This window comes from Neovison vison, chromosome 1 (genome assembly GCF_020171115.1).
Source record: "Neovison vison isolate M4711 chromosome 1, ASM_NN_V1, whole genome shotgun sequence".
Classification (NCBI taxonomy): Eukaryota; Metazoa; Chordata; class Mammalia; order Carnivora; family Mustelidae; genus Neogale; species Neogale vison.
This window is the reverse complement of record NC_058091.1, coordinates 44,071,481-44,098,529: the sequence shown is the minus strand read 5'-3', so window position 1 is coordinate 44,098,529 and position 27,049 is coordinate 44,071,481. Positions and strand designations below refer to the sequence as shown.

The 27,049-nt window shown below is 39.8% G+C and overlaps 1 long non-coding RNA gene and 2 other non-coding genes across 4 annotated transcripts; all 3 read right to left on the bottom strand.

Moving 5' to 3' along the window:
* Positions 1 to 1,529: 1,529 nt before the first annotated feature.
* On the bottom strand, positions 1,530 to 26,682 carry LOC122904853. 2 transcript variants are annotated; one of them, XR_006384277.1, is made up of 7 exons: positions 26,613 to 26,682; positions 26,016 to 26,224; positions 25,833 to 25,916; positions 25,689 to 25,749; positions 25,327 to 25,396; positions 22,858 to 25,093; positions 1,530 to 1,549 (listed from the first exon to the last, which is right to left on the bottom strand). It is a non-coding gene; the product is annotated as an uncharacterized LOC122904853 (long non-coding RNA). The 2 variants fall into 2 exon arrangements; XR_006384276.1 differs by lacking the exon at positions 1,530 to 1,549 and adding an exon at positions 19,035 to 19,074.
* On the bottom strand, positions 25,204 to 25,274 carry LOC122898293. Its single transcript, XR_006382963.1, has one exon. It is a non-coding gene; the product is annotated as a small nucleolar RNA SNORD50 (small nucleolar RNA).
* LOC122898294 lies at positions 25,538 to 25,607 on the bottom strand. Its single transcript, XR_006382964.1, has one exon. It is a non-coding gene; the product is annotated as a small nucleolar RNA SNORD50 (small nucleolar RNA).
* Positions 26,683 to 27,049: the final 367 nt, after the last annotated feature.

Genomic DNA, 27,049 nt, shown 5'->3' with positions numbered 1-27,049 from the left:
GGGGAACTGCCATTATTACCTTATTACCTAACAAGTTCTGAAAATCATAGCAATTTTTTAAAAAGATTTTATTTATTTATTTATTTATTTGAGAGAGAGAAAGAGCAAGATAGAGATAATGACAGAGAGTACCAACAGGGAGGAGAGGGAGAAACAGGCTCCCTGCTGAGCAGAAAGCCTGACATAAGGCTCCATTCCAGGACCCTGGGATCACAACCTGAGCCAAAGGCACACACCCAGATGAGTAAGCCACCCAGGAGCCCCTGGAAATTCTAGCAATTAACGTAAACAAGTAAGAAGCATAACTATAGAAAAGAGAAAAATATTTATGTTATTATTTACATATGATAAGATTATGTACATTTATAATTGAAAGATCAATACAGTAGCCAGATAAGAAAGCAATCACCAGCTTTATTAGATTGACTGTATGCCAGCAATTCCTGGTAATAAAAATATGGTGGAGAAGACTTTGGATTCACAATAATGATGGTTTTACACATATGTGTATGTGCATATTCACACACATATACATACACATTATATTTCAATGCTTAGTCACCTTTAAAAGGATAAGAAGATCAGGGGGGCCTGGGTGGTTCAGGTGGTTAAGAGTCCAACTTTTGATTTCGGCTCAGATCATGATCTTAGGATGGTGAGATCAAGCCCCATGTCAGGCTCGGTGCTGACTGTGAAGCCTGCTTAAGATTCTCTCTCTCCCTTTTCCTCTGTCCCTCTCCCTATGCCCCTTTCTCTCTAAAAAAAGGAAAAAAAAAAAGGAAGAAAGAAAAGAAAAAAAAATTATGAAGATCATATATCAGGAAAATTATAAAATTATATTCAGTGATTATAAAAATAAGACTTGTATAAATGGAGAGAAAAAGAGATATATACTCTAAATGAGATTGACTGAATATTGCAGAAATTGTCAATAGTCCCTAAATAGATTTGGAATAATAGCCCTCTGGAAATGAAGTTACCAATATATGTCAAGGATTTTAAAATGATAATATTCCTTGAGCCAGTAATAATTTTGCTTCTCGGGCTTTATCCTTAGAAAATAATCATAGACCTTGAAAACATTTAAGTACAATGTGATGCACATATAATGGTATAATATGTTTTACATAGAAAATAGAAAATATGTGGGGCATCTGGCTGGCTCAGTTGGTAATCTGACTCTTGGCTTGGGGACATGAGTTTGAGCCCCATGTTGGGTGTAGAGATTACTTAAAAAAAAGAAAGAAAATAGAAAATGTATTTTTAATTCAGTGCAACATTATTTGCTGAGCACTTCCTATATGCCAGATTCTGTGCTCAACAACAGAGGTAGAGATAAACAAAACAGTCATTGACCCTTCCCACATAAGACCAAAAGTCACTTGAGTGATTTTACAACAAAGTGATGAATTCAATGCTTGGGAAAGGATGCTGTTACAGTCCTTAGGAAGAGAGACTTACCTGAACATAGGGGTCAGAGAAGGCTTCCCAAGGAGGTGATGTCTGTACTGAATCCTCAAGGCTGAAAGGGTGTTATCTAAGTGAAGACCTAGAGAAAGAAGGTTCCAGGCTGGAGGAAAACATGCAAGTGCTGGGGTAAGAAACATACCTTCTAGAAGTGGAGAAAAGTTCATTGTAGTTGGAATGCAAAGTGCTTAGACAGGCAGAAGACAGGTCTGGGGAAGGAAAATTAATTGCAAGATGTGATTGTGGAGAGATAATCTACAACCAGATTATGAAGGCCTTTACCATCTGGAACTGAAGCATTCACACTTTTTTGACCATGACTCAAAGAAAATGATAGAGTTCATAATGCCACCAATTTATAAATTTCATAGATATGTATATACGAACCATATTTCATGACAATATTTTTACTATGTGCAAAGCACTCCTATATTTCCTATTTCATGTTAAATTTTACTTAAAAAAATGCTGTCTGCCTCCTCTGAGACCTTGTGTGAATTAGAAATAAGCATCCTCTCTGGGCAGTTGCAACTTAGAGACTCTAGGCCTGGCCTTGGAGAGTAAAAAGGGCAGTAGAAAGTGTCTTCATCCAAATAAGATGCCCCTTCCTCACAGTGGATGAAGTTCCACAGACTTGTCCCTAACATTTGCAAAGCTTAGGGTAAGAGTACAAATACAGGCCCACATCTTTTTTTTTTTTTTAAAGATTTTATTTATTTATTTGACCGACAGAGATCACAAGCAGGCAGAGAGGCAGGCAGAGAGAGAGGAAGAAGCAGGCTCCCTGCTGAGCAGAGAGCCCGATGTGGGGCTCGATCCCAGGACCCTGGGATCATGACCTGAGCCGAAGGCAGCGGCTTTAACCCACTGAGCCACCCAGGCGCCCCACAGGCCCACATCTTAACGTTGTAGATCAATCTAATTGACTATTAAATAAGTGTGCTCTATTCTTGTAACTTGACACATAATTTCATAATGACTTAAAAGACCAAGTTCAAATTCAAAATTCTTGGACTCAGAGTTCAGTGTTGGGATATGACTTCAAGCATAGTCCCCTTCTATTTCTACTTCCAAGTCTTCCTGTACCAAAAAGGGCCTTGTTCATATACATGTTGACATCTTGACTCACTTGTGTTACTTCTATTTACCATTCCCTTTCTCCCAGCAAACAATTAGAAAGTGGATTCAGGGGACGCCTGGGTGGCTCAGTTGGTTGGACAACTGCCTTCGGCTCAGGTCATGATCCCAGAGTCCCGGGATCGAGTCCCGCATCAGGCTCCCAGCTCCATGGGGAGTCTGCTTCTCCCTCTGACCTTCTCCTCACTCATGCTCTCTCTCACTGTCTCTCTCAAATAAATAAATAAAATCTTTAAAAAAAAAAAAAAAGAAAGTGGATTCAGAACTGTTTGGACAGGGAATTCTATGGTCCTGGGTATCTGAACCCAAATGGGGTTTTTGTATGAAAGTGGCATTGCCTGAGGACCCCACGAGCAGTGTTCTCTAAAGACTTGCTGTTCAAAATGTAGTCCACGGACAAGCATCATGGGCATCACATGAAAGCTTGCTAAAATGAAGAATCTCAAAGAGGGTACCTGGCTGGCTTCGTGGGTACAGCATGTGACTTTTGATCTTGGGTTATGAGTTGAAGCCCCATTTTGGGTATAGAGATTACTTAAAGAAGTAAAATGTGGGGGTGCCTTCATAGCTCAGTCATTAAGCGTCTGCCTTTGGCTCGGGTTGAGATCCCAGGGTCCTGGGATAGAGCCATGTATTGGACTCTGCTCAGCAGGAAGCCTGCCTCCTCCTCCTCTCCCTCTCTGCTTTCCTCTTCACCTACTTGCGATCGCTGTCAAATAAATAAATAAAATCTTTGAAAAAAAAAGGAAAATGACTTAATATTTACAATTTAGTTCAGTCTTGCTATAGGATGGATTGGTGAGCGGCAACCTGAGCTGGCTACATAATTTGCTGTCTAGTGCAAAATACATATGTAGAGTTTCTTGTTGAAAAAAAAATGGGGAAAATGTGGCCTTAAAGGTATTAAAATATAAAGCTTTTTCATTCTTCTGCAGTCTTTCCCCTCACTTGTCATAATGTTTTCTATTTGTTACCTAACATTCTAAATATAAAAAAATTTAAAAATTTAAATTAACATAAATTTTACCATTCATCTTTATATTGTGCAAAGGCAGCTCTAATTGCAAATATGAGAACCATTAAATCATATGAAGAATCATAGAAATTATACAATATGTATTTCATAACTGGTACATGCTTATGTATTTTGTTCTTTCAGAACAGTGGAAACACTGTACAAATCATCTCAACTTTTCCCTTTTCCTTTTTGATAGGTGCATATTCTACCAATACTTTGTCTTTGGAATACTCTTGAGTAAGGAGGGTCTGAAAGGAAAAGTAAATATGGGTTCTCCCCTTCCCTTTCTTTCTATTCCATTTGCAGCATAAGTTTTTGTTTAACACAGGGACATAACATGAATTTTTTAAAAGGGCATCATAGGGTACTTGGTCATTGATGTTCCTTAGAATGCAATTGTCGTCTTTTTGCATTCAAGACAAGTTCTGATTTCCCAGTGGAAACCGTGGTTTTCTTTTGCTGACACAGACCTAACACTCTTGCCTTGTACTCATGTAAGCCTCATTGAACTAGCACACATGGTGGGTCCACTGGAATTCTGTGCTCATAAGGCACTGTGGCCACTAAATAGAAATAGAATGGGGGGGGGTGCCGGGGTGCTCAGTCAATCAGTGTCTGCCTTCAACTCAGGTCATGATCCCAGGGTCCTGGGATGGAGCCCCACATCAGGCTCCCTGCTCAGCGGGAAGCTTCCTTCTCCCTCTCCCACGCCCCCTGCTTGTGTTCCCTCTCTCGCTGTGTCTATCTCTATCAAATAAATAAATAAAATCGTCTTTAAAAAAAGAAATAGAATGACAAGAAATGACTGACATGCATATTGCCTTTATCTCCTCTGCTCACACATATGCTCTATTGGACTCCTATTGGACCTCTGTATAAAATATAAGTTCAGAGATAAAAATATTAAGTACTCCAAGATGGCAACCTCAGAACATAAAACCAAGTGAGGGGCTCTTTCGAGTGAGGGCTCTGCATGATTGCACAAGTCATCTGCCCCTGCCACTGGCCCGGAGAGCAATAAAGAATTGAGATGAGAGAGAATAGTGGTTGGTACTAAAGGAGTGCCCTTGAAATTGAGGAAAAGCAGGTGGTTTCAAGAAATATTTGGACTGCCAGGCCAGTAGTATGTGTAGATTTCTGGGTTGTAGAGGGATAAGGGAGAGAGGAGTTAGGAACAAGTCCAAGGATGGCTTTGGCAATGGAAAGAATGGAAATGTCATTTTCTGGGAAAGTTAGAGGAAGAACTGAAATGGAGGGATGGGAAGGAAGTTAAAAGTGTTCCATTTGAGGTACATGTATCCCATGGTAGTGATGTTTAGAGACAATAGAATATTCAGATCTGAATCTCCGGAAAGAGATACAAACTATAGCTATTGATTTGGAAATCCTCCACATACAGATTGTGACTAAAGCCAGGGAAATAAAAGAGATCGCTTAGAAAGAGTGTGCAAAGTAAGAAAAGGACCCAGTCTACTATCTTAAAAAACACTAACATATACGGGGAAGAAATGTCTTCAAAACAGTCTGAGAAGGAGCAACTATAGGAGAGAATAGCTTTACAGACACCAAATGAAAAGAGCATTGCAGGAAGAAGTAGTCAGCATGGTCAGATGCTGCTAAGAGATCAAGCAAGGAGGGAACGCAAGGTTCCATTGGCTTTAGGGACAAGTTCATCTGAGGATCTTGGCAGAGGAAAATTCAGTAGAGGACAAAGGTGAGAATACAAAGGGCTTAAGCGCAAGTAGGAGATCAGTATATAAAGACAAGTGGAGATAACTATTTCAAGAATTGTGGCTATAAAAAAGGAACAAGAGATAGCCTGCTAGTTAGAAAGGAATGTATTTTCATTTCTATGTAAAGAAATGCTGGATATTTTGGGGCACCTGGGTGGCTCAGTTGGTTAAGCATCTGACTCTTGATTTTGGCTCAGGGTCTTAAGATCCAGCCTTGCAGTGGGCTCTGCGCTCAGCCCATAGTCTGCTGAAGATTCTCTCCCTCTCCTTCCACCCCTCTCCCTGCTCTCTCCCTCCCTTTCTCTCAAATAAATAAATCTTTAAAAAAGAGAGAGAGAGATACTGAATACCTAAAGTTGGGAGGAGCCAGGAGAGAGGAAGAAGTTGAATATAGAAGAAAAAAGGGATCATGTTTATATCCAGTTTCTAAAGAGGGCAGGTAAGCTCCACAAACAGGCTAGGGATCATTGTTGTGTTTACTGTTTTGTGCCTACAACAGTATATCTCCTAGGGCTGATGTAACAAAGTACCACAAGCTGGGTGGCTCAAAACTATAGAGATTTATTGTCTCACAGCTCTGGAGGCTACAACTCTGAAATCAATGTGTTGGCAGAGTTATGCTCCCTCTGGAACCTTCCTTGCCTCTTCGTAGCTACTGGTAGCACGAAGACAATCTTTGGCTTTCCTTGGCTTGCAGCTGCAGAACTCTAATCTCTGCCTTCATTGCAACGTGACATTCCCTCTGTGTCTCTGCTTTTATGTGACCATCTTATGAGGACACCAGTCATATTATATTGGGGGTCCACCCCATCTAAACTAATTACATCTGCAGTGACCCTATTTCTGAATGAGGTCATATTCTGAGGCACTGAGATTTAGGACTTCAACAGGTCTTTTTTGTGGGGGAGGGATATAATTACAACAAACATAGGAAGTCTTTTTTAAAAATAAAATAAAATAAAAACAATAATAATAAAATAGGACAATTTTAACAATACTATAATTAGTTATGTGAACATGTTCTCTTTCGTAAGATATCTATTGTACCGTACTTACCCTTCTCATTATGACATGAGATGGTACAGTGCCTACGTGATGAGATGAAGTAAAGCGAATGATTAGGTGCTGTAACTGAACCTACAGAAAGTGACACTGTGGATAAGGGGGAAATACTGTATATCAAATATATGGTACTTGTGTTTAACTTCCCTTCCCTTCTAGCCTAATTGCAAGACTTTTCAGTGGTCCTCTTGTGCCAGTGTTCCCAATTGCCTTACCCCTATTGTCTTTCCATGGCTACTTCCTGGCAAAACCCCAGCTATTTGCCCCAGCCATTTGCCTTGGTACAGAAGTCACACAGCAGGGCAGATTTATGTCACTATATATTCATGGGCTCTACCCTTGACCAGCCCCTCAATGCTGCTTTTTTTGTTTTTTTAATGATTAAGGATTTTGACTTTATTATGGCAATATTTTTTTAACAAAACCATTAAATCTGACCCTTGCATAATTTAAATAAACACTTTCCATGGTCCTCTTTTTGACAAATTAGAAGGGTCTAGATTTTTTATAAAGTCATGAGCCCTGTCAAAACACTTCTAGGTTTGCATATTTTTCCAGATATGAGTAACAATACCCATAAATCATACTTAAATTCAGATTCTTATCTGAAATTGCCTTGAAGTAAGTGGAAATATGACAAAAGTCTTTTTTTTAATTACACCAAATCATGCTTCATAGAATTTTATTTCTGAGTTATTATGGATATACTGTTTTCCTTTTTCATTGTTTTTTTTTCCCCACTTCATTATTTTAATGTGTTATATTCATCTTTTTTTATTTTTTTTATTTTTTTAGATTTTTATTTATTTATTTATTTGACAGAGAGAAATCACAAGTAGGCAGAGAGGCAGGCAGAGAGAGAGAGGGGGAAGCAGGCTCCCCGCTGAGCAGAGAGCCCGATGCGGGACTCGATCCCAGGACTCTGAGATCACGACCCGAGCCGAAGGCAGCGGCTTAACCCACTGAGCCACCCAGGCGCCCCATCATCTTTTTTTAATATATAGTGTTCTATGATTGACTATTTGCATATAAAACCTGGTGCTCATTACAACAGGTGCCCTCCTTAATACCCGTCACCTGGTTATCCCACCCCCTACCCCTCCCTTCTGAAACGCTCAGACTGTTTTTCAGAATCCACAGTCTCTCAAGGTTCATCCCCACTTCTCTGATTCCCCCCCTCAGTTTTCCCTTCCTTTCCCTAATGTCTTCTGTGCTATTCCTATGTTCCACATATGAGTGAAACCATATAGTAATTGTCTTTCTCTGCTTGACTTATTTCACTTAACATAATCCCCTCCAGTTCTGTCCATGTTGATGCAAATGGCAGGTATTCATCCTTTCTGGTAGCTGAGTAATATTCCATTATATATATGGACCACACCTTCTTTACCCATTCATCTGTTGAAGCAGCCCCTCAATCCTTCTAGGCAGTCCTCCTTTCCCCTGTTAGTTTTCTTCCCCATTACAGACTTTCTGTTCCACACCTTTTTTTTTTTTTTTTAAGATTTTATTTATTTATTAGAGAGCGAGCGAGAGAGAGCAAGAGTGAGCACAAGCAGGGGGAGCTGCAGGCAGAAGGAGAGAGAATCAGGCCCCCCACTGAGCAAGGAACCAGATGTGGGGCTTGATCTCAGGATGCTGGGATCATGACCCGAGCAGAAGGTAGACACTTAACCAACTGAGCCACCCAGGTGCCCCTGTTCCACACCTCTTTTTTTTTTTTTTTTTTAAGATTTTATTTATTTATTTGACAGAAATCACAAGTAGACGGAGAGGCAGGCAGAGAGAGAGAGGGAAGCAGGCTCCCTGCTGAGCAGAGAGCCCGATGCAGGACTCGATCCCAGGACCCTGAGATCATGACCTGAGCCGAAGGTAGCGGCTTAACCCACTGAGCCACCCAGGCGCCCTGTTGTTCCACACCTCTTAATGCCTCCCTCCCCCTAACTCAACTTTCCCTTCACCTCAGGAGAGATTTCACCTCCTTCTTCATGGAGAATTTTAAAGATTTCAGCTGACACAATTTCCTTGTGCCAGGCATCACATGCAGCCACAGTTTTTCCTTCCCTCTCACTACAATCGAATGGTACCTCTCCTCTGGTCTAAGGCAAATTCCTCCTCTAGTTCCACAAATCACATTCATTCATTCAACTGAGACTCTGGGAGGCTCAGTTGGTTGATCAACTGCCTTTGGCTCTGGTCATGATCCCGGAATCCTGGGATCATGACCCGAGCCAAAGGCAGACACTTAATGACCAAGCCACCCAGGTACCCCGTTATAAAAATCTTTAAATAAATTAAACATGGGGCGCCTGGGTGGCTCAGTGGGTTAAGCCGCTGCCTTCGGCTCAGGTCATGATCTCAGGGTCCTGGGATCAAGTCCCGCATCGGGCTCTCTGCTCGGCAGGGAGCCTGCTTCCCTCTCTATCTCTCTGCCTGCCTCTCCATCTACTTGTGATTTCTCTCTGTCAAATAAATAAATAAAAAATCTTTAAAAAAAAAAAATTAAACGTATGCTACAACAATGTATGTGTGCCATGACCTGAATGTTTGTGTTCCCCCAGAACCCACATGTCATAATCCCAACAACAACATGATAGTGTTAGGAGGTTGAGAATTTGGGAGATGAATAGGTCATGAAGGTGGAGCCCCCATGAATGCAATGAGTGCTCTTCTAAAAGAGACCCCAAAGAGCTCCCTCTCTCCTACCATGTGAGGATACATTGAGAAGCTGTGACCCAGAAGAGAGCTCTCACCCAACCATGGTGGCATCCTATCTTGGACTTCCAGCTTCTGTATCTGTGAGAAATAAATTTTTGTTGTTAATAAGCTATCTAGTATGTGGTATTTTGTTATAGCAGCCTGAATGGACTAAGATAATGTGCTTCTTTGCATTAAACAACAAGATCTAGTGGCAGGCTTAAAAAGAACCATAATTTCTAGGTAGAAATAAGCATACCTAAAATTCTTAAGTATCTGTATGTGAAAGTAACAGTAATGCAATGTATATAAAAATAGCTGTGTTTTCTATGGTGATAAAGCCATAGCTACTACTAGTAATTCGGTGGTATATTGTCTACCATTATGATTGAAGGAAATGCTACATTTCAGGAAATACTTAGTGAAAATAAAGATACAGATTTTTCCCTGCCCAAGTTCATAGATCCCTTGAATCATCACGGCTCCTTGAAGGCCAGTGGATCCCAGGTATGAATGCTTGGTGTGGAGGTCAGAAAATGGAAGAAGTCAATGAACTGAGAAGCCAAATTGTCTGGACATTGATGTGTGGACACTGGAAATGGATGATGAAGAATAGCACAACAAACCTGGTCCTGAACTCTTCAAAATTAGTAAAAGGCATTAATTAGACAGTTGGAAAAGAACTGCCTTAAGGCAGTTCAAAGGGTGGCAAGTCAGGTGGAATGAACATGAAAAAGTCAGGGAAGGAGGGGCGCCAGGGTGGCACAGTTGGTTGAGCAACCGACTTGGTTTGGGCTCAGGTCGTGATCTCAGGGTCCTGGGATCCATCCCCGCCTTGGGCTCCTTGCTTAGTGCAGAGTTTTCTTAGGACTCTTTCTCCCTCTTCCCCACCACCCCTGGCACCGCCGAAATCAGTAAAAAATTTTTTTTTTTTAAATCAAGGGTTGTACATAAAGATGAAAGAATAATTGTCAAGAAGTGGCAGTAGGATGCAAGGAAGATACTGATAGCTTAAGAAGCCTGCAAAGGGAGGCACCTAGCTGGCTCAGGTGGTAAAGCATTTGACCTTTAATTTTGGGGTCCTGAATTTGAGCCCCATGTTGGGTGTGGAGATTCCTTAAAAAAAAAAAAAAAAAAAGAGGATGCAAAAGGAGGTGGTGTCCTCAAGGAAGGAGGAGATTTTACTTAAGGCAAGGAGCTGGAAGGATGTACATGGTTAAGTGTGTTAGGTAGTTTCTTACTCCTATAGACTGGGCACGGGAAAAGACTGGGAGAGAGGGTACCAGTTGGGGTGCAGTATGGACTAGAAAGGCAAATGGATGTGAGAAGATACATTACCAGAAGCATTTTAATTCACCCAGTCGATGCCTGGGTGGCTCAGTTGGTTAAGTGTCTGCCTTTAGCTCAGGTCATGATCCTGGAGCCCCAGGACTGAGCCCCACATCAGACTCCCTACTCAGGGGAGAGGCTACTTCTCCCTCTCCATTTGCTGCTCCTTCCCCTTGTGCTCTCTCTCTGTCAAATAAATAAATTCTTTTTAAAAATTCATAGACGGTAATATAAACCCACCACCCAAGGATAACCAGTGTAGCATTATCATTTGGAATATTTATTGCTATAAAATTGGTCATCATGACAAAATTCAAAGCAATAAAAACTTTCAGTCTTACCTAGGGAATTGGTTAGTTATTGAATATCCGTAAAAATGAAATATTCTGGAGTGCCTGGATGGTTCAGTTGGCTAAGCGTCTGCCTGCAGCAGGTCATGATCCCAGGGTCCTGGGATAGAGGCCCACATCATGCTCACTGCTCAGTGGGACTCTGTTTCTCCCTCTGCATTTCTCCTGGCTTGTGTTCTCTCTCGCTCTCCCTCTTTCAAATAAATTAATAAAATCTTTTTTTTTTTTGAGATTTCTATTTATTTGGGAGAGAGAGTGTGCCCAAGCAGGGGGGAGGGGCACAGGGAGAGGGATATGCAGGCTCCCCGCTGAGGAAGGCTCCTCCCAGGATCCTGGAATCATGACCTAAGCTGAAGGTAGACACCCAACGACTGAGCCACCCAGACACCCCATGTAACTGTTGTTCTTGGGATAAAATGGATACCTAAGAGTATCAAGGTGGTTCTTGTCTTTGGAAGTTAGATTGAGAACCTCCTGCTCTTCTCTCTTAAAATCTTGCTTCTTTGAAAATTTCAAAGAGCATTGGAATTTAAATCAATAAAAATCTTTAAAAAAATGAAATGTTCTGGATGTTGATGAGAACAAGTAGAAGAATTTCTATAGGCATTGAAGATTGTCATTATAGATTATTAAGCAAAGCGGCCCCTGGGTGGCTCAGTGCATTAAGTTCTGCCTTAGGCTCAGGTCATGATCTCAAGATCCTGGGATCGAGCCCTGTATCGGGTGCTGAGCAGAGAGCTTCCTCCTCTCTCTCAGCCTGCCTCTGTGCCTACTTGTGATCTTTCTGTCAAATAAATAAATAAAATCTTAAAAAAAAAAAGAATATTAAGTAAAAAAATCGGGATAACAAACCATGGACAGTATATTCAAATTTTTACTAAAATTTATATCTGCATACAGAAATAAAACATTTTTTATAGTGGTTATTTTTAACTTGTGGAATTATGAGTTATTTTAATTTTACTTTTAATATCTTCCTTCTTTTTACATTTTTATAAGATATCTTTCTATAATTTTTTTCTTTTTATAAGTTTTAATAGTTGAATAAGAAAAATGAAAATATAGCCTTTAGAAAAATAGATATATTTACATGCCTAAAGTTGAAAATGTATATTTTACTTACTTTGGAAGTTTATGCTCTGCAGATCATTCTTTTTTTTTTTTAATTTTTATGTATTTATTTGACAGAGAGGGATCACAAGTAGGCAGAGAGGCAGGCAGAGAGAGAGGGGGAAGCATGCTCCCTGCTGAGCAGAGAGCCAGATGCGAGGCTTGATCCTAGGACCCTGGGATCATGACCCGAGCAGAAGGCAGAGGCTTAACCCACTTAGTCACCCAGGCGCCCCACTGCAGATCATTCTTTATGTGAGTGAAAAATTGATAAATAATTTAAATTCCCAATAAATGGCAAACAGGAAATTGCATAGGAGACAGTTTCTTATATTTGGATATCATTGGATTAAGAGGTTGTATGTATTCTATATTAAGAAGAATGTTTGAAGAAATTTGGGGCACTGAAATATGAATCATCTATGAACTATAAATCTAGAATAAACATTAATATGGTACTGAGCATATTTTACCTTCTGAGATACATGTGAGATATGGCTCTTTATTAAGGTAGACAATAATAACATGGGCAATAAACAATAATAAAACAATAATAACAAAACAATAACAATTATTAATTAATTGTTAATTAATAACAATAATAAAAACCAATAATTAACATTAATTAATTGCTAATTAATAACAATTAATAATAATAACAAAACAATAGCAAAAACAATAATAACACACCTCTCCAAGATGCAGCTGAAGCTGAAGTGATAAATCTCATGCTATGCTATTCATGTTAATTAGTTTTCTAGAATTTTGTTTGATTTATTCTAGGAGGGGGACCTGGTTGGCTCAGTCCTTAAGCATCTGCCTTCAGCTCAGGTCATGATCCCAGGATCCTGGGATGGAGCCCGCATTGGGCTCCCTGCTCAGCAGGCAACCTGCTTTTCCTTCTCCCACTCCCCTTGCTTATGTTCCCTCTCTTCCTGTCTGTCAAAAAAAATCTTAAAAAAAAACAACTGTAGACTCATTCAAGGAACTCTTTCTGGGGAGACTGATCAGACATCTTGTTGATGTGTGACATTATTGCAAAGAATGGAGAGTGCTAATATCTTAGGGTAAATATATCACATTTAATGGAAAAATTATTTAAAGCATACTTCCTGTGGAGGGTGGATCGTAAAGTATCTGTATATTGTTGACATGATTCCTGAACTTCCAATCAACTACTTACACTCTTTTTCTTAATGTTAGCGGCCATTAATGATCATTGCTTAAATACATTAATTTGTTAGATGTTTGCAAAATGATGGCATTCTAATTATGTTAATCTTTTTCAGTTATTAAATAGGATACAGCAATAAAGAGAAACTTATCTTTTTATTTTTATTTTTTTTAAAGATTATTTATTTATTTTATTTGACAGAGAGAGATCACAAGTAGGCAGAGAGGCAGGCAGAGAGAGAGGGGAGGAAGCAGGCTCCCTGCTGAGCAGAGAGCCCGATGCGGGACTCGATCCCAGGACCCTGAGATTGTGAACTGAGCCGAAGGCAGCGGCTTAACCCACTGAGCCACCCACGCGCCCGAGAAACTTATCTTTTATTTGATTATCTGTTACTACAATTGGTGTTAGAAAGTCCCTTTATTTGCCAGTTCTGAAACTGATGAGTTGGTTCACCAGCATCCTCAAAGAGCATCAAAATCAGATTTGATAAGAAAGTATCATTTTGAATTCACAGATTTGAACAAATTTTATGTATGTCAAACTATTGTAGTTCTTATCCTTGGTAATAGTCTAAATTTACATCTTTGTGTGGTAGGAGATGCTCCAGGTTGACTACGGAGTTCTTTTAACACAATCCTAGCAGTCTTTGGTAGCTTTCTTGCTCTCTGCTCTAACAAGGTGCACAAGGTGCATCTTGTATATTTCTTGCCTCAAGATCTGTAATCAGTCATTTATCAATAAGCCCTGTTTTCTTTCAATGGTAGATGGCAGAGACCACAATTGGGGCCCTAGGGGGCAGGGTTCACAAGTTTTGATGCATATGAATCACACTTCTAGTTTTCTGTGTGTGTGGTTTTTTTTGTTGTTGTTGTTTGTTTTTTGCAGTGCTTCCCATTTTACTCAGAATAAAATCCTTTTAATGACACATAAGGCCCTACATGATTTGCATGGCCTGTTTCTTCTATTCTTTACCACGCTTGTTTCAGTCTTTGGGCTGCTGCCATGGGAATGTGCTTTTCCCAGATATGTGCATAGCTCAGTCCCTCATCTCCTATATGTCTTTGCTTAATCTCATGGAAGCCTATTCTGTCAACTATATTTAAAATCACAACACTATTTCCCTCCCCAAACCCACTCCCAATGTCTTGTGTTCTATTTTTTTCATATCGTTTCTCATTTTCCCATATACTTTATAATGTATCTATTTATTTAGTATTCCTCCCCTCCTCCTAAAATACAAGCTCCACAAGGGCAGGGATTTTGGTTGTTTGGTTTACTGCTATATTTTTAGTGCTTAAGACAAACAGTACCTGTACATGTTAGCTATTCACTACTTACTTACTCAATGAACAAATGGATAAATTTTAGCATGTTTCTGAATCATCACATGCCTAACCTATCAAGTTCAATCTCAGAGGAACAGATACAATTTAAAGCAAACAACATCCTTCAAGAAACTGAGCTATAGCCAGGTATGTAGAATGTAGCGACAAGTGCATGAATTTCAACACTAGCCTGACATTTCTGGCTTTGAGCAAAGTTTGTGTATTCTTTTTTTTTTTTTTTGAGAAAGATAGAGAAAGAGAAGCAAGGTGGGAGAAGGGGCAGAATAAGAAGGAAAGAGAGACTCCTAAGCAGGCTCCATGCTAGCCTGACACAGGCTTGATCTCACAACCCTGAGATCATGACCGGAGCTGAAGTTGAGTTAGATGCTTAACCTACGAAGCCACCCAGGCTCCCCTGTGCATTCATTTTTGAAAAAGAAATGCAATATCAGCTGATAGTCTCCAACAGTAATATAACTACAAGATGAGAATTGAGATGTGCCCTAAAGAATACACCTCACTATTGCTCCAGAGAAGTTTAGTATGCTTAATATCCGTGTTCTTCAAATGTAGGTAAATTATTAACTATTAGCAACATTTTTGTATAAAAGTAGTTGATTAAAGTTACTTGGGGCATCTGGCTGGCTCAGCTGGTGGAGTGTGTGACTCTTGATCTCAGGACTGTAAATCCGAGCCCCACGTTGAGTAGAGAGTTTACTTTAAAAAAATAATAAATAAAAACCTTAAAAAAAAGTGGATTTCAGGCTACTGTTGACATAGCAAGGTTAAGCCTAATCTGAGATTCAGATTTGTCTGGACTAATGAGGCTGAGCCTTCCTGGATCTTAGGTTGAATTGCAAGGTAGGAGTCTGCTAGGAAAAGATCCGACATTGGGCAGAGGAGAAGGATAAGAAAGTACTAAACCCAAGTCTGACTATAGGTACCAGGTCTCAGTGCTATGGGAAAACATGTATGATACATTTTTATTTTTTATTTTATTAACTATACTCTACTCTGAACATGGGGCTTAAGTTCATGGCCCCAAGGAGATCAAGAGTTGCATGCTCTACAGACTGAGGCAGCCAGGTTCCCTTCATGGAAAAATGTCTATGACAAAAGGCTGACAATAGGAACTGCACAGATTTCTCTTTTATGAGGCATAGTACCAAGAGAAGGATATGAGAGCACAATACCCCTCTGAACTATATTAGCAAGAAAGGAGACCTTGATGCTTTGTGGGAGTACCCAATGGAAGGGTCATAGTAATAGGCAGAATATCAGAAATGGCATCAGGAGGCCTATTTGTGAATATATGTGATACTCTAATGGGGGCTCCAGAACCTCTCCGAAGGAATTTTGTAGGGGCTAGAGGTTCTGTGTCAACAGAAGGGCAGTGAGCAGGTACAATTTAATGTGATTTTACCCGTTTTCACAGATTAATGAATTTTGAGGAAATTTACATTACCTCTGGGGGGAAAAACTGGGGCACTGTACTTAGTGGACCAAACACTGGACTGAGAAAGGGACAGAGGATGTTGGTTGTCATTTTGGTCATTAACTAGTTGGGTTACCTTGGGCAAGTGAAGAATATGGACTTAGACTTGAAAGAGTCTTTAAAGCTGAAAAACAGTCTGAGGGGTTTGAAGTGGCGGGGGGGTGGGAGGTTGGGGTACAAGGTGGTGGGTATTATAGAGGGCACGGCTTGCATGGAGCACTGGGTGTGGTGAAAAAATAATGAATACTGTTTTTCTGAAAATAAATAAAGTAGAAAAAAAAAAAAGCTGATTAGGGCCAGCTCCCTTTCTCCAACTCACACGAATAGACTATGATTTGGAGGCTGTATATTCTCATATAAGGAACTTCATTTTTAGGTTCAATTTGCCTCTTTTTATTTATTTCATTAATCTCCTTTGTGCTTTCTAGAGAAACACTTAAGTTAACTACTCCTTTGGGGGAGGTATTTAGCAGGGTAAGAACAGCACCTTTGGACTTAGATTACCAGATTTTAAATGCCAATTCCTCCACTTTCTTTGTGATTTTCACTAGGTTACTTTTCTAAGGTTCAACTACCTCATCTGTAAAATGGCTTAATAACAGTACCTACCATGTGGGATTATTAATATACTATTATTCCACCTGATGTACTTTCAAATATCTAAAATTCACCATATTTTTCCTTGAAATTCATTTCTTCAGGTTAAATATTTCCAAGTCCTTAAAATGCTGTCCAGAATGAATTGTTTACAGAGCCTTTGTCTTCTTTCTTTGGATGCCTCCTAGTCTGTCAGTGTTTTTCTTAAATGTCCCACCCAAAATAAAAAACAAACAACAACAGTATTTTTATGTGCAAAATACGATGATGAAATCATTCCTTCTAGTGATCTAGACCTTAAACAGCCTATATTTTAAATATTTCAATCTTAGTTTATCACATATAAAACATATGAATACCAAATAATGCCTCTTTTATCTACCTTCCAGGGTTTCTCTAAGAGAAACCTAGATGATATATGTCAAAGTACTATGAAAAATTAAAAGAAGTGTCATTGTTTTATACGGTTTTCCATTAAATAGGGAACAAAATTATGATAGGTATGACCTGTCAGTTACCAAAAATAAGTTTTAAAACTTACTGCAAACCTAATGTTCATAGAGAAAAAGGAAATTTATTTTTGGGGGGGTTATTTTTTAAAATTTTAAGCTTAAATGTCAATTCAATTAATTAACATTTAATGTATTATTAGTTTCAGAGGTAGAGGTCAGTGATTCATGAGTCTTGTAATACGCAGTGATCATTACATCACGTACCTTCCTTAATGCCCATCACCCAGTTACCCCATCCCCACACCCCAGCAACCCTGTTTGTTTTCTATGATCTAGACTCTCCCATGGTTTGTCTCCCTCTCTGAATTCATCTTATTTTATTTTTTCTTCTCCCTGATGATCTTTTCTTTTTTTTTTAGACTTTATTTATTTGACAGCCCGAGATCACAAGTAGGCAGGGAAGCAGGCAGAGAGAGAGGAGGAAGCAGGCTCCCTGCTGAGCAAAGAGCCCAATGTGGGGCTTGATCCCAGGACCCTGGGATCATGACCTGAGCCAAAGGCAGAGGCTTTAACTCACTGAGCCACCCAGGCGCCCATGTTTCATTTCTTAAATACCACACATCACTGAGATCATGTTAATTCTCTTTCTCTGACTTATTTCATTTAGCATAATACCCTCTAGTTCTACCAATGTTAATGCAAATCGCCAAGATTTCATTTTTTTTGATGGCTGAGTAGTATTCCATATATATGTATGTTCCATACACACATACAAACAGTATCTTCTTATCCATTCATCTATCGATGTACATCTGGGCTCTTGCCATAATTTGGCTATTGTGGACATTGCTGCTATAAACAGCAATTGCAGGTGCCCCTTTGATCACTACCTTTGTATTGGGGTAAACACCCAATACAAAGGGTCATAGAGTAGTTCCATTTTTAACTTTCTGAGGAAACTTTATGCTGTTTTCCAGAGTGGTTGCACCAGCTTGCATTCCCACCAACAGTGTAGGAGGGTTCCCCTTTGTTCGCATCCTCGCCAGCATCTGTCATTTCCTGACTTGTTAATTTTAGCCATTCTGACTGGTATGAGGTAGTAGCTCATTGTGGTTTTGATTTGTATTTCCCTGATGCCAAGAGATGTGGAACATTTTTTCATGTGTCTGTTGGCTGTATGTATGTCTTCATTGGAGAAATATCTGTTCATGTTTTCTGCCCATTTCTTGATTGAACTATTTGTTCTTTGGGTGTTGAGTTTGGTAAGTCCTTTATAGATTCTGGATACTAGCTTTTATCTGGTAAGACATTTGCAAATTATCTTCTCCCACTCTTTTCTGTTGTCTTTTGGTTTTTTTTTTTTTTTTAAAGATTTTATTTATTTATTTGAGAGAGAGAGACAGTGAGAGAGAGCACGAGCAAGGAGAAGGTCAGAGAGCGAAGCAGACTCCCCATGGAGCTGGGAGCCCGATGCGGGACTCGATCCCGGGACTCCAGGATCACGCCCTGAGCCGAAGGCAGTCGTCCAACCAACTGAGCCACCCAGGCGTCCCTGTCTTTTGGTTTTGTTGACTGTTTCCTTTTCTGTGCAAAAAGCTTTATTTAAGTCCCAATAGTTCATGTTTGCCTTTGTTTCCCTTGCGTTTGAAAACGTGTCTAGCGAGAAGTTGCTGTGGCCAAAGTTACAAGAGATTGCTGCCTGTGTTCTCCTCTAGGATTTTGATGGATTTCTCTCTCACATTTAGGTCTTTCATCCATTTTGAGTCTATTTTTTTGTGTATGGTATAAGGAAATTGTCCAGTTTCATTCTCCTGCATGTGGCTGTCCAATTTTCCCAACACCATTTTTTGAAGAGACTGCCTTTTTATCTATTGGATATTCTTTTGTTTTGTCAAAGATTAGTTGACCATAGAGTTGATGGTCCATTTCTGGGTACTCTATTCTGTTCCAATGATGTATGTGTCTGTTTTTGTGCCAGTACCATACTGTTTTGATGATCACAGCTTTGTAACAGAGCTTGAAGTCCAGGTTTGTGATCTCACCAGCTTTGGTTTTCTTTTTCAACATTTCTTTGGCTATTTGGGGTCTTTTCAGTTCCGTACAAATTTTAGGATTATTTGTTCTAGCTCTGTGAAAAAAGATGGTATTTTAATAGGGATTGCACTGAATGTATAGCTTGTTCTACGAGCAGAGACATTTTAACAATTTTTTTTTAAAAAACAAAATTTTAGACTGAAATATTTAGTAAGCCCAAACCATTTTTTGTTACATGAAGTGATTATGAAAGAAGTAATCTCACTTATGTCAAAAAGTTTTTCCTGTGAAACATAGGACTTCAGACAACATTCACTTTCTATCTGAAAGTGTTTCAGTTCAATCTCTGGTTTCTCTGATAGTATTTATTTTTTAAGGGAGCTCTATGCCCAATGTGGAGCTTGAACTCATGACCCCAAGATTAAGTGTTGCAAGCTCTACCAACCAAGCCAGCCAGGCATCCCTCTTTAGTGATAATTTTTATTGAAAAAGTATCTATTTCTCAAAAAACTGAACTTGATGAACCAAGTGGAGAAGCAGCTTTGTTTGTTAATGTTCAATAAAAAAAGCATATTGTAGATTTAGTTCCGATTTAGTAAATAGAAACCTAAAGGAAAAACGTATAAAACCAGAGAGATTACATTGCATGGGCTTTTTTCATAGCTATTACTCGTAATTCTTTAGCTAAATATAAACTCCCCAAATTATAGCAGTAGCCCTTTATCCTTTGCTTCTTAGTCTGTTAGAGTTACCATAACAAAATATCACAGACTGGATGGCTTAAACAATAGAACTGAAGTTTTCTCACAGTTCTGGAGGCTGTAAGTCCAACATTCTGAGGCCTCTTATCTTGGCTTGTGGGTGGTCACTATCGCATTATGTGCTCATGTGACCTCTTCTTTGTGGATGTGCTGGGGAGAGGGAGAGAATGAGCTCTCTGGTGGTTTTTTTTCTTATTTTTGTTTTTTAATAAGGACAGTATTCCTCCTGGATCAGAGCCTTCCCCTTATGAGCTTATTTAAACTCTATTACTTCTTTTGAGGCTATTTCTCCAAATATAGCTACCCTAGGTGGTTAGGGCTTCAACATATTAATTTTGGGGGATACATATATGTCCTTAACATCTTCTAACTTTTCTCATTTTCTTTTAGCCCTTTTGGAGAAGTTAAATCACATCATAATTGCCCTAAATATACAAACTGAATCCTACTTAGATTATTATTATTTTTTTTTTTTTTAAGATTTTATTTATTTATTTGAGAGAGAGACAGTGAGAGAGAGCATGAGCGAGGAGACGGTCAGAGAGCAAAGCAGACTCCCCATGGAGCTGGGAGCCTGATGCGGGACTCGATCCCGGGACTCCAGGATCACGCCCTGAGCCGGAGGCAGTCGTCCAACCAACTGAGCCACCCAGGCGTCCCAGATTATTCTTTATAGGAGCCATTACATTGTCTTAGAATTTAAGAGATTCAAGGGTACAGATTCTTCTTGTAAAGACTTCACATTCTAGGGCCAGAAAGCGATAAACCAATAATCAGAATACAACATGCTATGGGTCATTTTGTAGTTTCAGTGGAGAGGACCTTATTTTACCTAGTTTTCATAAGCATCTTTCCATGGTATGTCTGATCTTTGTCTTACTTAGGACCCTCACTTTTTCCCCCCTACTCAGCCTGGATCTCAAGGTTAATAATTTTAAGTTTTATCTATATCCTCAGTGCCCTTAGCTTGTCATTGTTTTGCTCCTCCTGGCCAGTTTACTCCTAATTTTGGATTAATTCACTGATCTGCTTTCTTCTCCCAGGCAGATAAGCCCCATAGAATAGTAAGAATTACACTATTAAAATTGGTAGTTTTCAACCTCAGCAGGCACTTTTGCACATAAAACCCGTCTGTAGCTAACTCCACCTCTCTAAATAGATACTGTCTGATGAACACCCTAGCATACTTCCTAGATTCCTTATCTCATTCTTTCCTGGAACTTTACCAAGCTGTTCTCAGATACTAACTCATTCAATTTCCATGCTAAGGCTCTGCATTAAATCAAGGCTATCTTCAGCCCTATAGCCCAAGCAATTATTTGCTAGTTTTCATCCTTGCTTTCCATTCAGAACTCCTTTACTTTTCATCTCATTTCTGTTCCTGCTATGGCAGTTGCACTCAACAGATTCCTATTTCCCAATTTTTGTCCCTTGGCACAAAATAACTCCAAAATTTTAACTAATCCTGCAATTCCCTACTCTTGGAATGGTCCAGGACTCAACTCTTGGACCACTTTTCTCTTTATATTCACTCCTTGGTGATCTCATCTAATCTTATGGCTTTAAATATACCATCCACAAGCTGATGACTCCAATTTTATCTCTCCAGCTCAGATCTCTTCCTTGAGCTCCAAACTTCTCTACCTAACTCAAAATTTCATTTGGATATTAGATTCCATCTCAAATCTAACATGTTCAAAATCAAGCCTCTGCAAGATAATACTTTTGAGAAATGGATGGTCATTATTTTGATTGTGGTAATTATTTCATGGATGTATATCAACAGAAAAACTTGCCAAACTGTATATTTAAAACTGTACAATTTGTTGTATCAATAGTTAGGAGGCAATGGTAGGTAGGTCAAAAAAGTTAACTGACCTCACTAAAGTAATGCACTGTATTTTAAATCATATTTTATTCAAATGATAAATATTGAGTATTCTTAAATGCTTTTTAGATTATTAACACTCTTGAAAAGAACTAGAACCAACTGAGTAAGCATAACTAAGATAAGTTCCCAAATAGGTTAGATTATACTATACCCAATTTGGGATTCTGTGATTAAATCCTTATTTCCTATTATAACTCAGCCACATGGCATGCCAGGACTTTAGTGATGTGTTACTAGTAAAGGGAAGAGGTCAGGATTTGTGAGAATGAGACAGAGAAGTCCGGTTTTCATTTTGTAAAGACACCCTCTCCTCCACCCTAAGATGGTCCACAAAGCTTCCAGAACTGCATGGCAAACCTGTGCTTTGATCTGATCTATGTACATATCCAAATACATAGATTCAGTGAGGTGGAGTGAGACTAGAGGCAGTGGCAATATTCAGTTAGGCAATTATGAATACTAAATACCATGCTCTGAGTATCCTGAATCAAGCTTTTGGGAGGAAACATGGGAAAGAGGGTCTCATCCCCAGGGAGGAAGCACTAGCAAAAGATAGGCAGACTATCCTAGCAGGGTGGAATTCAACTGGCCAAGTGGTGTTAAAAATCTGAGCCTGAGCACGAGATTTCCTACGGGTTAAGCAAACAATGAGGATTTATAAGGTGCATAATCATTTCAGAGGATACTTAATTGGGCAGCCAGGTGCATTGGATATTATATTTCTGGCAACAGAACTAGTTTTAGAAAGCACCAAATGGCAGGTCTGAGCCTACCATATTTGAAGATAACCTGGAAGCATGATGGAAAGCATAGAAAGGAATTCCTATTGGCTAAAGCCACACACATGTAGACTGCTCATTCAAAATCTGAAATCAGTACTAACCATGCAGATCTCCGTCTATTAGAGCCATATTCCTTTATTCCTGAAGTCTTTAAGTCTCCATTAAGTTCTCTATTAAGTTGCACATATGCTCAGAAAGGTTAAGTCCCTTATCCAGGTAACTTAAGGACCCTGTTTGTAACTAGTAGTTACCTATTTGTTAATATAAAGGTATTACCTGGTGTGTTAACATTCCCAAAGGATAAGGCTAGTAGACTCTAACAGTCAAAACCTCCATTGTGTGAATGAAAAACATCATCCAAATCTAGTAGTTGTTTTCCATTTTAATGGAAGCTGATGTTAATTACATGTTAAAGTTCCAAGCTTAATTTCACTAAATTGTACCTTTTTGGTCCTGATTTGTTCAAGTGTGGACTCTGCAGAATCAAATGGACTAAATTATGTGATTTTCTGCTCTATGTCTTCCCGCTGAAAAAAAAGTCAAGTTTTAGGTAAATCAAATGACCATAGCATTACAGTTGCCCCCAAACACTTCAGCCTTATCTTCCACATTATTTGTTCCATATCTGACCACCCAATTGATACCCAAATTCCCAATTCATCACTCTCAGGTCCTGGGGCATACAATCTTTACATCAAGTGTTTATATGTAAAGATTTATATTCCTCTGGGTTGCTTTTGATTCAAATCCACTGTTCACTTGCCTCAGATATTAAGTACCTCTCTCACAGTGCCTTCTGTCACTTTGTACCACTATTAACAGAGGACACAGCAAGTGTTTTACTTCTGACCTTATTAGAGCCCAGTACAGTACAATACATAAACACATTAACTTGATTCAAAGTCTATCAACTGAAGAAATGTGACATTACCAGAAAAAACTGAGAAGGGAGCAATAACTGCAGGAAAAGAGGTCAGAGTGCTCCCAAGGCAAATTTCACAACTTGTTTTCAAGTCCCGTGTGCCAGCTTTGACAAAAGGGCAGACACGTCCCTGAAAATTTTGTGCAGACCTCACTTCTATCATCTACTTCAATAATGAATGATATTATGTACACCTAACATTTAGCATGCAAACAAGTGCCAACTAGGTAGCTAAGGTATCCAGGTACTTAAGATCTTGGGTGATTAAAAACAAATGTAGGCATAGGCACATTTGTTTTTTGAGAAAAGGCAACAAGGTCACTAATCCAAAGCCTCTTTAATTTAGGAATAGCATTGAGAAATTACAACTTCAGTAGTTAGTATTTTGCCAAATCACTCGACATCATATACATTATACCACTGATCTTCCAAAGTTTCTAAGTAGTCTTAAAGCCACACAGCTTTCCCAATTCCTTCTGATACCATGCGTAATCCATTATGCCAAATGGCTTTTCCCATTACTGGATTTCAAGTCTTAAGGCCTCATTAAAGGGACCACACCCTACTCTCAGTTTAGACACCTCACACTTCCTATCCAAAAGACTGGTTTGTATTTCCTGCAGACAACTTGTAATTCATTGAACCTATAATTTAATAGTGTGCAGGGACTCAGAATACTTGATCTCTACGTGGTGGCATAAATACCTTCTATTCTAGTTTGGCTGCAATAAACTATTTCCAGTATGTATTCTGTACACCATTTTAATACTTGAGTAAATCCACTCTGTGCCTGACCAATAACCCAACAGGCTTGTCAAGTCTCATGAGCCTCTTCTAAGCTACATGGGTCCAAAACTGAATTTTCACTAAAAGCCAGGAAAATATTTTGGAAAAAATACAGCTCATTATAAGCTGACAAAAATTCTATTATTTTGACTGACACAGAAGTATGGGCTTAAGAACAACTTACTTATGCAGCTCTTTATGGAAAATGATCATGCATGGGGCCCATCTTGGTTAGATCAGATGCTATTACAGTCTACATTCTGTGAAATGTTTGAGTACTTTAAACTCCCTTATCTTCCTCCATTACCCATAATTGTTACGCTGTGCTCTCTTCATTTTCAGCATTCTACATTTCCCATCTTGAGCATCCTTTCAAAATACAATTGCATTAGGACCAGTAATCACTGATCATTTTGATAACTGGTATTTTTCTCTCCCCTAACAGGCAGTCTCTCCATTTTGCTCACCATTAGCCCAGGAATACTTAGTACCACACAAAAAGCCAAGATGATTTGTACTTATTCAGTGATACTGCCAAACCAAGTCATTTCGCCAAAAAAACCCCAAGGATTTCCCCACAATACTCCAATTTTCACTCCGCTTTAATTACATTCACACACTTTAAATTTAAACAGGTGACCAAAGACAAAGCATTCAGAGTGATCTGATTACAAGTCTGGTTAACTGGAGAAAAAAAAAAAAAAAGACTTTACCATAAAAATTAGTTTTCTACACATTCCTGTATTTAAAATAGAACTAGATCTACAAAGCAATCTGACTAACAGGTTGTGGCTAGGGCAGTGTGACAAAAGTAAGAGGCTTAATTTTTATGGATACATTTGATTTGATTAATTTGTTTACATAAATAAAAATGAATATATGGTCTTGATTTGTAGGTTTTCTTTCCATGCCAGTAAAATGAAGAGCTTTTCCTTATGTTTTTCATACAAGTAAATCTGGTGGCATTTGCCCTAGAAAAGGAAAGACATTTGAAATTTACAAACTATTAACATCAGAAGAGCAAAAGAATTCTTAAAAAAAAAAAAGAAAAAAATAAAAATCTTTGTCCTCATAATGGTCTATCTCAGAAGCCAGATCCGTATTAAGTTTTCTCAACAGATATTCAGGTTCGGGATAAGATCATCACAGATTAAGACCAAGGACAAAATACTGACCAACTATTAAATAAAAAATCTCCACTCACAGAAATGAGTTATGCGTTAGGAAGGTTACTGCAAACTGGCCTCTTTCCATGGGCAGACAGCGACACCTCACTGTTGGCAAAGAAAAAAAAAAAAAACCCCAATAAAACACACTGTCCATCATTGTGAGGTAGCAGTTTTCTCCCTACAAGGTTTATGATCTAACAGAACCTTTCCATTTATAAAACCCAGACAACAAAACTTATTGGTCTTATCTCAGAAGCCGAATCCGTACATGCTTTTCTTCAGGTAGTCAGCTTCGGGATAGGTTTCATCACTGATTAGACCATAATCCATAGGAAATGTTAAATGGGAAGTACTGTACTAGAAATAGTGTAGCAGATTTGTAAACCACACAACTTACAAGCAAGGTTGCTCCTCTGTGACATTTATAGCTCCATTATTGTTCATCAATCTCCAGGATACTGTTCGAGAACAAAAAAATTTCTTCACTTTATCTACATTATGGATTAAACATACTGAATTAAAGTACTAGCCCAACACATACCTGGGTTAAGACTGTCAGGTTCCAATCAAGTCATTTCCTAGCAAATATTCTCTTGGATATTTGTTTTGGAATTTCCCCCTCCACCTATTAAGAAATTAAGAAAATTTCAAGGACACATCTTTTCCTGTGTATCAACAGGTTTACTTCCTCAGTTTAAAAACTAAGCTCTCAAATCGTACTTACCTTATCACCGCCCGGTAACAGCTCCTTTACACCACACAGAGCCCAATGTTCCCACAGCGGACCAATTATTTTGAAGATTAAGCGTTTTCACAGAATGCCAGATCCCTGCCTCTTTTACTAATCTGCTTTGCACATAGCGCCATCTGGGCACAGTACAGCTCAATCTCAGACAAGGTCGGGGACGGCCCATTTTCAAACGATCTTTTGATCTGCGACGAGAAAGAAAAACAATTGTCTAAGTAGTAAAGGCCTCATATTCCCAATGTAAAACTAAGTCTCTGCCCCAAATCCTGGGAATATGGTTGTTCTTCCGCCGCCGCCGCCCAGGTTCCACCAGCCGGGCGTCCGCCCTTAACTAGGCCGCGCGCAGCGCTCGTGGCTATCAGCACCAGCCTCCGCACGCCTGAACTCGAAGCCTGCCGCCGCCGCCACCACCATCACGCAGGACACGTGGCGGTCTGGCTGCGTGTTTCCCACGTGCAACTTTCGAACCCAGAGCACCCCAAGCTCAAAGGTCTAAAATCTCAAGAGAGCTGCAGATAACCTCAGCCCGCGCCAACTTCGCCCGCCAGGTACTCGCCCGCGAGGCCCACTCACCCACAACAAGACCACACTTCCCCAGTCCAGACGTAAAAGACCGAGCGGCGTCTCCAGCAGTTCCCTTTATAGCCTCTCCTGAGTCAGGCAGAGGTCGCCACGCCCCCTCGCATCTATTGGACGTGGGAGAGGACGGGGCGTGGCCGTTTCCTGAAGGAGGAGAGCGGGAGCGCGCGCGGCGGCTCTTTTCTTTCGGGGGCTGGTTCCGGCGCGTGGTGCGCGCGTCGCCCGCCCGCCGCACGCTCGCCCAGTCCCCGGTGCGCGCCCGCTGCGCGCGGCGTGCGGTTGCTGTTGAGTCTGGCTCTACGTGGCGCGGGAGTGGCGCCAGAATTCAAACTAACTGCTGCAGTTGGAGGCGAGACTGCCGCTCGCTCCCGGCCAAGTCGGCCCAAAACAGATTGGCTGACTCGGGGCCCGGGGTTTTGCAGTGCAAGGCG